The sequence below is a fragment of the Fundulus heteroclitus genome, chromosome 4 (assembly GCF_011125445.2).
Source record: "Fundulus heteroclitus isolate FHET01 chromosome 4, MU-UCD_Fhet_4.1, whole genome shotgun sequence".
Classification (NCBI taxonomy): Eukaryota; Metazoa; Chordata; class Actinopteri; order Cyprinodontiformes; family Fundulidae; genus Fundulus; species Fundulus heteroclitus.
The window spans coordinates 16,676,944-16,690,185 of record NC_046364.1 but is presented as its reverse complement, the minus strand read 5'-3'; the positions used below and the strand labels follow the sequence as shown (position 1 = coordinate 16,690,185).

Below are 13,242 nucleotides of genomic sequence, written 5' to 3'. Positions count from 1 at the left end.
AACTTCTATGACTTTATACGATGGACCGACACAGATTTTGAAAACCATCCATCATTTTCCCTCATCCCCACAATTTCTAGCTGCTTTGTGTTGGACCATCCCATAAAATCCCAACAAAATACACATATGCAGTTGGTTGCTGTGATCATGTGTCATAATGTGAATGATTTTACAGGGCATGAATTCCTCTGGGGGCTGCATAGCGGTGCAGTTGGTACCACGGTTGCCTTGCAGCAAGAAGGTCCTAACCGGGGTCTTTCTGCAGTGAGTTTGCATGTTCTTCCTGTGCATGCATGGGTTCTCTCCGGGTACTCCAGCTTCCAAAAACATGACTGTTGGGTTAACTGATCTCCCTGTGATAGACCGGGGACTTGTCCAGGGTGGACCCCGCCTCTGGCCCAGTGACCGCCGGAAAGAGGCACCAGAAAGACCTCCCCACTACGACCATGCATGGATAAGCGGGTATATATAATGAATGAACTCTTTTGCATGGCACTGCAATGTTTAAACCTTAGCAGGCTACATAATTAAAAAGATTCTTTAAATGGGTTTTTTTGTAGATAAAGTAGAAATTGCCCGGCAAATGCAACACTACTCTGTTGTATTGATCACAAAAAGAGGAGAGTGAAGTCGAAGATGAAAACAAGACATAACGCATTTCAGTAAGTACGAGCCATAACAGTGGGAGAGCAGCTTTAATGTCCAAGCATAAGATTTGTCAGGATAGTGAAGAAACTCTGCGCTCCTTGGTGACAGAATCCGCTGATCCCTTCATGTAGATAAAATCAGCATAACCCAGGGTAAATCTAAAAGTGGCACGGACCTGTTTCCTTTTGGCTCAAAAGAGAAGGCAAGTGCTGACTCTAAGCCAAATTAAACCTCTCAGCTTACTGTACATTGGATATAATAATGCAATTCTTATCTCATTTACTAATCTGTTTTTGCACTTTTTGATTCATTAATGTATTTATTATTATAGCACCCCATTTGCAGGTGTTTTTCCTGCGTTTATACATTTTATATAAATTGTTTCCTTAAGGTTTCCTCATGCATTAAGGCTTGCAGCTCTGCTCCTGTTACATTATGAGCTGTGGTTTGTTTGGCTCTTCACTTTCATGTCCAGAGTATAAATGTTTGGCAAAGACTTTTGTGGTGACAACTGAGTGCTGAGCGATCACATGCATGCTAATTAATTTATAATATTTTTTTATAAGCTTTATTTGCTAAATAATCTTTTTTTTTAATGTGCTGATTTCAGTGCAGGACAGCTATATAATAAGGGCAGGTGAAACTGTTACGAAGCATTTATAACTCCAATCAGCTGACCTATTGTTTGAAATCATTGTTGTCTTGCAGCAGCAGTACCTAGATGAGGACGCGTCCAGCATACTTTGCTTTGCATCCAAATGGCCTCGCATGTAAGAAAACAGCTACTCAGAATGTAGCAGCTGAAGGCTCAGTTTTCTGGATCATCAAGGACTTCACCGTGACAGGACATCCAGAGTATCAAGCGAGCACCAGGACAGTCCTGAGTGAGCTACAGACGTTGTGTAGCCACTGCGGCAGAGCTTGCTGGAACGCTGGCAGCCGGTGGATGTGTGTGCATCAGCGATTAAAGTGAGGTGAAGACTTTTGTGACAAGCGAGGCTGGAAAGATGCAACTTCACAACAAGAAAACAGTCTGCAGGAAGTAAAAGGATGGACAGCAGAAGCCTGCTTCCTCAGACAAACCCTCCGTTTTGAACTTCTGGAAATGTGTGTGATGAGAAAAGAAAAAAAAACAGGTATGTGTGGACTGAGTTCTACGAGGTGCTAAATAAAACATCCTGACACGATCAGAGCGGGGAGGTTGTTTCCCATCCAAGTAAGAGGGCTCCTCCTGATATTTCCTTCCAGCACTTTTATGAAGAGTGGGATAAACATGTCCTTCAAGAGCAACTCCAGACAACCCATGGACAATTTAACGGTGTTCTCTGGATTTTCAGGAATGATGAAGAACAACGTCACATTGGGCGAGGTGATAAAATGGCCAAAATATCACAATTTTGACCTTTTTTTAAAATTATTATTATCTAGGACTATAATTTTTACTCCAGATCCAAACTAGTATGCTGTAATCGCTTCTTTTGGCAAATTATCTAAGCGGCCTCTCAGAGCAAACTCTTCATCCTCGTCCTTGTCTTTGGCTGAGAAGAACGGGAAAAACAGCTTCTTTCATCCAGTCCTTCTCTCTCCCCCCGATCTCCACTCTCAGCCTCTCTGCTCTGCTGGAAGGAGCCTCTGATGCCTCTCCGACTTCAAGCTCTTAGCCTGAAGCGTGTCTTATTGTTGCTGCAGGATTACCGTTGACGGCCAGCAAGTTGCTTCAACCACAGATTAAACAGACATCTCACCGCGCTTCTATTTTTATCGGTAACCCTTTAATGCACCAGAAAGAGCAGCGTTTCTTTTGAAACAAAACACGTCGACTCCGCTCTGCCCGTATCACGCCATGCACTGTGTGAATGAAGACAGCATCTTTAAGGATTTAGCTTTGCCTAAAAAGTAGGGAGGCATCTCTAAAGCTTCTATAGTTATTCACGTGTTACTTGCATCCCATCAATGTAATCTTGCCTCCCTGAGGGGGGAGGGGGGGCGGGGGGACATGAGCAAATGTAGATAAGCCACCGCTGTCTCGTTTGGTAGATAAATGTCTTGCTCCACTGATGTTGTGCTGGGTTTCTAATGATGAGCTCAAGGTTACATTCTATCCTTTATATGAAGAAAATCTATTCCAATCACATGCAGCCCTGCAGAGAAAGAATCGCCATGGAGATCGTCTGATAGTCACTAAAATCAGTCGGCCTCGCAACAACAGGCTCCCGAAAGAATTACCTGTAGCCCAAAGATAAACGAGGACACCGCCAACATCCACGCAGCCACGCATCTCTGAATAAATCTGGAGTCAGGAGGCCACAAGGTGACAAGATGGGCCCCAGAGAGGCAGGAGAATGATGTCCACCACAAATATCAACTTAAAGGTTTGCTTAAATAATCCTAAAATAATTTCTAAAGCTCTTTATAAAATGCTTTAAACCGCTGACAGTAGCAGTATTTCGGTATATTAGTCATTACCAGCAAAACTATTGTACATACACCAATTATATGATGATGGAAACAAGTTAGCAGCTTTGCTTTTAAATGTGAAGTCCATTGCTCATATCCTTTGAGGTTCTTCACGTTTCATCATATTACCATTATAATTATAAATATTAATGTTGATTTATGATTTGAGGAGCCAGACCAACACAAAGTAGCGCACAGATGTGAAGAGGAAGAGAAAATGGTTTCGTGGTTCGAAGGTTTTTACAGACAAAAATGTGAAAAGAGGTCCGTGCGTTTGCGTTTGAAAAGCTGCAGCACCGTGTTTTGCTGCAGGTTTTTTTTTTACCAGCATATGCACATCTAAGGACTTTAGAGGGCAATTATGGCTCAGTGGGAATGCAAGGTAAAGCGCTTTGAGGGGTCGGTATGACTGGAAAAGGCGCTATATCTATTCAGTACATCATAGAATAAATGTTTGGATGTGCCTTCAGATTCTGTGTTTAGTTCTGATTTCATTTCTTGTTTTACTCCGCTGGTTCCGTTGCATGTTCTGTGACTCCGCAGGGTTAAAGAGCTCTGTTTACGTCCACTTGTCACCTTCCCTCTGGACCGGGCCTGCATATGGGCTCTGCACTTCCACACCTTCCAGGTTTTAAGTCATGTCTTTAAGAAATAGATGAGGAGGGGTTTTATTGATTCAACAAAAGCAATGGGAAAAGATCCTTTCTGACAGGGGCTGGCAATGTGTTGCTTAAAGGGCCCTTTTATAATCAGTTATTTCTTATGCTGTCCACTGTTAATCCTCATAACCCTGGTTCATCTAGCTGGAAAGTTATCAGGTACTGGAGTGAAAGTACAACAAAAGTCCAAAGAAAACTTTGAAAACCAGCCAAAGGATCCATTGATCAAGTCGTCCTTGAATGATTCGATGAAAGTCTGGCTGCTTGGAGGGAAAATTATTAAAAGTTATGGAATGACTCTGGAATTTTGTAAATGACTGTAAATGTGACAGAGGTTTTGCCATAAAATCATCTTGTGAAATGATTTTGTCAGTAGATTTTAATCTCCTCCAGGCGAATCAATTTGTAGTGGAGCTTAAAAAGGACGGAGCCGGAATCAGGAGGCAGACCCGCGTTCTCCACACCCTGGCTCTTGATTGATGGCTGCTGAGATGTCACGACAGGGCCGAGACTTGAGGAAGTTTTTCCCCTCTGACTTTCTAAAATTATCTCCGTACTAATAAATCATCTTTCTGAAAGTCCTTGCTGAGTGTTGGTTTTGCAGTAATGACTGATGACTGATGAATGACAGCCTGGTGGAAGCCATGTTTGAGCTGGATCGTTTTGACGTAAACTGCTTTACACTGCCACGTCTGTTTGCTAAAGGAGCCATGATCTGAGCTGAGTTTTGTTAATCAGACATTTGATCGATGCGGCACAGTTTTTACATGCTGCAGCCTTGTTCCCCGGCACTTGTTTGAATTTACGTTTGTGAATCATTAATCTTTAAAATGATAAAATCATGATTAGCTTGTTCCTTGGAACATTTTGCCCTGAGACAGATCAAACACACAGCTGCTTCTTTGAATCCGGGGCCCCCTGCTCAGCCAACCTGCCGGTTGTCAGAGCCATGGCTCCGTGCCCTGGCGTGCAACCTGCCACTTCCCTGGCACATCCTAAAGCTGTGGGAGAGGGGGAGGGGTCTGTGCCAATCGGGGCATCTCTGATCACTGTGGGAGTCCACCCCTCGGACACTAGGATCCCCACAGCCTGGCTTTTCCACCTGTTCAGATGGAACCTGATTTGTACCTCCAGTACTCCCCCCCCACCCCCCATATGTCACCATATTCAGATTGCTGTGACTTTAGTATTGCCTGCTTGTCGTACTAAACCAGACTTTAATAATACATGTCAGTCCAAGGAATACCTTTCTAGGCATACTTGGTTTTAGTGTTTTAGTGTTAACCTTGATTGTACAGTGCATTTATGCTAATACGAACTGCACCAAAGGGTCACATGATTAAATGACTCAAACAAAGAACAAAGGCAAAAATACAATTTACGAGCTAGTTAATAAAATACGCAGTCATGCCGCAGCGGGAATCGTCCAGGTAGAGAAACTCTTTTTAGAATCAAACGCCACAGAGGTGAATTTTCCAAGTATCAAAATATTGTTCCACAAAAATAAGATCATATGGAAAACCCTAAATAAACAGAACCCATGAGAGTGGTCCTTTACATGTTGAGTTTCCATGGATAGAAGCAGGATAGGAGAAACCATAGTTTGTTTACAATCAGTGGCAGTTTGACATTCAGTACACAAATCGAACATGTTTAAAATATCTTTGTGGACTTTTATTTTTTAGATTTGTTTTGATTCAGTCATTCGTTGATCAATTGTTTGTTTCATAGTTTCTCTTTTCAGACTGTAAATTCCTCTGATCTTCTCTTTGAACTCACCTGCTGACCTTCATCGCCTTCATCAGCCTGCCTGTATTTATCGCTTTGTCCATTTCTAGTTTCTCTGTGCCCCTTTGTGTTTGTGGATGGTACCCTGGCTTTGTAATTATTCTTATCTTTTCCTGCCAATTTGAAATAATTTGTAAACTTGGCTTGTGTTCATGGATTCTCCGTGGTTAGGAGTTCTTCATTTTCCCCCTATTTTTACGTCTCCCCCACCAGCCGCTCCTGGGCTCCTCTTCGCGGAACCGCGACAGGGTTTGGCATAAATGGTAATGATTTTCCTATTTCCCTAGAAGATATTTAGTATTTTGCAGTTTTTAAGTGTGGCTCCAGGAAGTTTGGCACCAATGATTCTGCCGCTTCAGAACTCTGGTGGGTCTCCTGGTGCTTTGAAACCTCAAACTGCCAGAAAAGGCTTTGCCAAACAACTTTTTAAAGCTAAGACATGCGGCTAAATTACATCAAACTTAATGTACCTCCACTTAGTCTGAAGCAACAAGGAAATAACTAATAGGGATGATGGAAAGAAAGTACACTGGCTGCCAGTTTTAGGGTTTAAATGGCTAAATCATCCGGATTTTAATAGGTCCTGAAACCATTTAAATCTAATAATATGCACACAGAAAAAGGAGGAAAATTAAGAATGCCCTCAATTCCTGCAACCTCTTATTTAAATGCTAGAATTCAATATCTTATAGTGAAAAGACTCATTAAGTTAAATTCCCTAAACTTGCATGATTTATTTTGGCTTTACAGTTTATATCTACTTTCATATATTAAAAAAACAACAACTTTAAAAGTCAAAAGTCATTATGTTGATCTTATACAGGAAAATCAACAAGACTTATTTGGCAAAAAGCATTTTTAGCATAGTAATACATTATCTACCCATCTAGTATTTTCCACTTATCTGAGATCGGGTCATGGTGCAGAAGAGAAACCCAAACATCTCTCTCCTCCTGCTCATTCTATGGACCCCAAGGTGTTCCCAGGTCAGACGGGTTATATAATCCCTCCAGTGAGTTCTGGGTCTTCCTCATGGTCTCCTCCCAAAGGGGCATGTCTGGAATACCCCGAAAGACAGGCACCCAGGGGGCATCCTGATCAGATGCCCAAGCCACCTCACCGCTAAGCTAACTGGATACATAAACATTAGAATTGCGCATGCGCACCCAGCAAGCGGAAACTAACAAGGAACGAGCACGCACGTTGGCATGTGGGACAACCAGTAGATAAGGTGATACCCCAAGAATATTCTCATTTCGAGAAATAATTAACTTTCACCACTACATTAAGGTAGCTTAGCTGTCCATTGTTTGTATATGCTGTACTTGCAGGGTTGGGTGGTGGTGCGGTATTGGTCTCTATCATTGGGTGAGAGGCAAGGTACAACCCAGACAAGTTGCCTGTGAATCACAAGGCAACACATAGACACCCGGGATAAACAATGATGCATGCAAACACATTCCTAGAGTTAAAAGAGCTATAAGTAAGTTGGTGAAGATTCTCAGTCATCCAGGTCATGGTATAAGTAAGATATTTACTGTAAAATGAACCTAAGTCAATCTCATTTGTCACCCAGGATGGAAGTAACCCTGTAAACAATTGGTTCTCTCCATCAACAATGTCTTAGTCACGTTTTTCTCCTTTCAAACCCAGAGGTACGGTCCAGAACTACTTCGGAGCAGAGTGTAGCCCCTGTTTACTTCCTGGTTCCTCAACCAAACATTTGAGAGTTCCCAGGGTTCCCAAAACCCTTCGCAGCATTTGGTATTTTACAGTGGCGGCTGGTGCTAAAAAAAACTGAGGGGGGTGCACACAAACAAACAAATGAAAAACAAACAAAACAAATCTTAAAAAATAGCACTATTTGAACATGAATTTTGCCCTCCTTTCCTTCTGCCCAGCAAATTTCTCAATTATATTCTTGTTAAAGTCAGTCATCTCTGTGACTAGTCTTTTCTCCATTGACAACATGGCCAATGCATTCAGCCTGTCCTGAGTCATTGAGTTTCTCAGAAAAGTATAGATTCTTTTCAGAGTTGAAAAGCACCTTTCATGTATTGCTGTGGTGATGAGGATCTTCAAGAGCGTGACAGTTTCTGAAAAGACTTCTTCTAGATTGTTTTCCTGATTTTAATAACATTTGCTGCCATTTTTTAAGGCTGTGTTATGAAATGTGTTACAGCATTTTTGTGGGACAAGATTATACAAAATTCAGTAACCAAATGTTTTATTCCCCATTACCCATAAACTTCAGTATAACTTAAATAATAAAATATCTTGCTGACAAACATTATACCAACATACCTACACAGCATAGACACAACTAAAGGTATTTCTAACTACAAAGCACATCTTCCTAATATATTAAATAACATTACTATAAACCAGTGTAAAAGTGATTTTCCACAACAACTCACCTCTGCAGCAATCCTTTCATGGTCTTCTACACTGAGTGTCCGACGCTTCTTCACTGGCTGATTACTACTAAACTGCTTTTTCCAACCATGGAGTGGAGAGATCACTTGCCTGCTGCTGAATTTGTAAATTAGGACGATCCGGTCCAAGCTCCTTTATCCTGTTTTTTTCTTCAAGCGAACGCTTTGTAAAAGCATTTTTTTGTAAAGACAAAACAGAATTTTCTCTCATTTTGAAACTACTCCACTTTGCAAACGTAAACATGAATAAACCTAACGAACTGCAGCTGCGCTAATGAGTCGAATCGGGGATTGTCCAATCACACAATGTTTTTAAAAAAATGAGCCAGTACTGACACTCTACCAGTAATGACACCGCTGCGTCCCGGACACCGCTCTGTGTCCGGGACGCAGAGCGCTGTGCCCTGTGCAAAAACCCTAGATAACCAATTAAAAGTCAGCCTCAGATCACGTGCTTGCCCAAGTTGCTGCGCCTACATTCATTCTCATTAGACCGGCGCCCTGCACATAGGAAAGGAAGTGTGCACAATGTGAGCAATTAAATAGAATTATGTATTTACTATTTTAATAAATTCTAACATGTCTATTGGACACACAGTATAAATAAATACATTTCTAAGAACTTTGCAGTTCAGAAATCATTTATTATCTAAACGATTTAAAGGGGGCGGCGCCCAAGCGCCCCCTACTGGCCAGCTGGTATTTTATCTTGGCAAAAGAGCAGCAACCTGCAAATATGGAAGCCAGTAAGATAATCATACCAGGGGTAGAACAAAATACAACATCATGTGTCCTCTGTAAGCAGAAATTTCATGCAACAACGGAACATTGAGTAAATGCGGGTGTCCGTGAAAGGCATTGTGTTTGTGTTGTTCCAATTTTAACAACTAGGTGTCTTTTTTACTTATTGTTCCTTTAATGCCTTTAAGTTAGGGAAACCCAATATTGAATCAATTATCTTTACTGTCTAAGTTTTTGTAACCACTGAAGGCACCAGTGGCGGCTGGCCAGTAGGGGGCGCTCGGGCGCCGCCCCCTTTAAATCGTTTAGATAATAAATGATTTCTGAACTGCAAAGTACTTAGAAATGTATTTATTCATACTGTGTGTCCAATAGACATGTTAGAATTTATTAAAATAGTAAATACATAATTCTATTTAATTGCTCACATTGTGCACACTTCCTCCTTTCCTATGTGCAGGGCGCCGGTCTAATGGGAGTGAATGTAGGCGCAGCAACTTGGGCAAGCAGGTGATCTGAGGCTGACTTTTAATTGGTTTTCTAGGCTTTTTCATAGGGGCGCAGGGCTCTGCGTCCCGTACACACCTATTCTGTTGTGTCATTACTGGTAGAGTGTCAGTACTGGCTAATTTTTTAAAAAACATTGTGTGATTGGACAATCCCCGATTCGACTCAGCTCAGCTGCAGTTCGTTCGGTTGATTCACGGTTATGCTTGCAAAGTGGAGTAGTTTCAAAATGAGAAAAAATTCTGTTTTGTCTTTACAAAAAAATGCTTTTACAAAGCGTTCACTTGAAGAAAAAAAACAGGATAAAGGAGCTTGGACCGGATCGTCTTAATTTACAAATTCAGCAGCAGGCAAGTGATCTCTCCACTCCATGGTTGGATAAAGCAGTGTAGGTAGTAGTCAGCCAGTGAAGAAGCGTCGGACGCTCAGTGTAGAAGACCATGAAAGGATTGCTGCAGAGGTGAGTTGTTGTGGAAAATCACTGTTACACTGGTTTATAGTAATGTTATTTAATATATTAGGTAGATGTGCTTTGTAGTTAGAAATACCTTTAGTTGTGTCTATGCTGTGTAGGTATGTTGATGTAATGTTTGTCAGCAAGATATTTTCTTATTTAAGTTGTACTGAAGTTTATGGGTAATGGGGAATAAAACATTTGGTTACTGAATTTTGTATAATCTTGTCCCACAAAAATGCTGTAACACATTTCATAACACAGCCTTAAAAAATGGCAGCAAATGTTATTAAAATCAGGAAAACAATCTAGAAGAAGTCTTTTCAGAAACTGTCACGCTCTTGAAGATCCTCATCACCACACCCATGACCACAGCAGAAGCTGAAAGGTGCTTTTCAACTCTGAAAAGAATCAAGACTTTTCTGAGAAACTCAATGACTCAGGACAGGCTGAATGCATTGGCCATGTTGTCAATGGAGAAAAGACTAGTCACAGAGATGACTGACTTTAACAAGAATATAATTGAGAAATTTGCTGGGCAGAAGGAAAGGAGGGAAACATTCATGTTCAAATAGTGCTATTTTTTAAGATTTGCTTTGTTTGTTTTTCATTTGTTTGTTTGTGTGCGCCCCCCTCAGTTTTTTTAGCACCAGCCGCCACTGGAAGGCACCCAGAGTACCTGGAGAGAACCCACGCATGCATGGGGAGAACATGCAAACTCCATGCAGACAGAGCCGAGGCTGGCTTTCAAACAAAGGACCTTCCAGGGCCTCTACCATTTAGATCCTTTTCATTAAAAACTAAAACCCAAAATGTGTCTGCAGATCAATAAACTGGGCTGTGATTTTCCCTCCATCCATCGCAGATGCAGAGATGCAGCATGGCAGCAGCTGTCAGTACTCACATATTAAACTCCATTGTGCATTTTAGAGCAGCAACGCCTGGCATTCTTAGATCAGACTGGCATATTGAGTTATTCTTTTTGTTTCTGAGCCAAAGGAGGATATTCTCTCTCTTTAGGACTTGTGTTTATAACCCTCGCTGAAAGTCACATCGATTATTAAACATTTGCAGAACATGAATTAGCAAAACGGTCTTAAAAATACATCAGCTTTTGATAACTTTTCTACAGCATGTGGGGTGAATTTTGCAGTCTAAAGACTGATATCTTACACTGATCGCTTTAATATGGAACAGAGGTAATTGCAAAGCTCCCAGAGGGCTTCTATACAACAGGAGATGTATTTTCCAACAAAAGAGTTCCACATCCAGACTTTTATTAGACAAGTTCACTGTCTTTGGGTTGTGAGGAGCTTAATTGGTGGTGGCAAGTGTCACACGAAATGTCAGCACTGAAGGCAAGGCTTGTGAAAAAAAAGGAAAACCTCCCCAGAGTGGCGACAATGTCAAGAGAGAGATTCTGTAAGGTGCTCCGAGTTCAGAGAGCAGTCTAAGTTGATTTCCTGTCAATGCAGACAAGTAATTAAGTTTTCTGTGGAATACCAAGAAAGTGAAGCCTTCTGTAAAGAATATTCTGCTTTGGCATTTACCTAAAATATCTGGAGAATGGAAATAAGCTGCTGGCTTTGTAGTGTATCTTATCCTTGGGGATGATGCTTGTTTGTTGACATGAAGCGATAATGATACTCTCATCTGTGCAATCACAAAAGAAATGTTCGTTCATTCACACCAAAGTCCAGTTAAACATAAAACGATCCTATTCCAATCTTATCATGATTACTCCAATGCAGTTTTGTGCTTGTCCATTTCAAATCTTTCAGGTTCTGCACTTTGAAAGCTGAGGATAGAGCATGAGTAATTGCGAAGATGAAAATTTCCTGAAAAGTCCTGTTTAAATTTAATTAAAATGCTGTGGAGAGACTTAAAGAGAGCGGTGCCTCTAACAAAAGCCCCTGACCTCCCTCAATTATACCAATTTTCTGCCGAGAAACTGGCCAAGATTGTCCGTATCAGATATGCAGACCCATCAACAGTTACAGAAAACATGTCGCTGCCATGCTGTGCAGCCAGAGATGTATTTTCTTTCCTCCCATAGAGCACAGCAATTCCCAGGGGGGGTGAAATAAAAATAGAGGCTGTACAAATCTGTCCCCTTTAATAACCTGCAAACGGGGATTTGCAGCATTTGCACCTAGTGCAGCATTCTATTTATTTAAAAATGAGAACCAATGGGACTCGCTAAGTGCTTGTTATCATGCTAAGTGCTTTTAGCAATACAATCATAATAATGCATGTCTCTGCATTTGCATTTCATAATAAGGAAATTAGTTTTGCAAGCTCTAAAACAGGGACTAGGAACTTGTAGCGATGATGGATTAAAATGTTTCTTTACTAGTTTTGTACGCTTTACCAAAGCAAAAGAGGCTCGGGAATGCAGCTGGAGATTATCGTCTTGTTCTTCTAGAGAAGAGGTAGGTTACACCGGGTCCAGTTAAAATGTAAAACTGGCTGCAGGTGACTAACTTCTTTTGGGATTAGATGGAGGGGTGACAGAGAGACAGAGAGTGTTGGATCTCACTGAGATGGTGCAGCTGCAGGTAGGCTGTCTCCAGGACGGCAGCCATTGAGGATGAAGGCATCCTGAACTGAGCGGTTGTAGACTGTCCGAAGCAAGTGAAAGCTTCTGATTGGTGGCACAGGGTGAGACGACCAGCAAGCATCTCTTCTGGTTTTAAGGAACATTTTCTGACAAAGTTTGAAGAACTGGAGTCAATGGAAGTTGTCTGATTGCCAGAAAGCAGAGAGTATAGTCTGGCAAAAGAAGCTGAGTCATGCCAGTCTTCTTGTAAACATAACACTGATGACATGATGCAGTTCAGTCTGCAGAATGAGGAGCTGGCTCTAACCACAGTACACTTCAGCAACAGCCCAAGGAGAATGGTGAGGGAGAGGTGGAACGAGCAGAGAACAAGAAACAGGGAGAAGGGGGAAAAAAAGTGAGACGGAAAAAACACACCCCAGGGTTAAAACAGCATTTTATGCATGTAAACACTGTAGTAACACTGTCACCGCCAGAGTTTATACAATAGGCTGATTGGAAATTGCTGTTGCAGGAGAAAAAATGGTTAGAACTGCAAATAAACAACTGATTTTCACGGATGTCATGAGTTAGAGGTCAAGAAAAAGAATAGGGTGCTCCAGGTGTTTCGTTTTTTAATGGGTTTATTCGTTGGTTCACTGTGGACTGAACTTGCACCCAACGACAAATCTGCAGATCAAATCCCTTATAGTTTTTTTTTTAAAATAAAACCTTTTATATGTAAAAACAACAAATAAAGCTAAAGGTTTCACATATACAGACGTTCAAAACAAGGGCCCAGTCCCAAAACTCGCATTTCGACACTTGTTTCCTTCAATTGTGCGTTCCCATAGATGGGCTCGAGTGCGTATGTGTCTCTATTTTTCACAGTGGTCTTTTGCCCCGCCCCTTTTGTGTAATCCATCCATACCTTGGCCAAGCTCACATCAATGCGGGCTTCACCAAAGTATATTACCCACAATTCCTTGCTGCATGTGATGTTTTTTAACACAA

The 13,242-nt window shown here is 41.4% G+C and overlaps 1 long non-coding RNA gene across 1 annotated transcript; it reads left to right on the top strand.

Moving 5' to 3' along the window:
- Positions 1 to 378: 378 nt before the first annotated feature.
- LOC118562805 lies at positions 379 to 1,745 on the top strand. The gene is made up of 3 exons (XR_004930812.1): positions 379 to 462; positions 561 to 662; positions 1,357 to 1,745. It is a non-coding gene; the product is annotated as an uncharacterized LOC118562805 (long non-coding RNA).
- Positions 1,746 to 13,242: the final 11,497 nt, after the last annotated feature.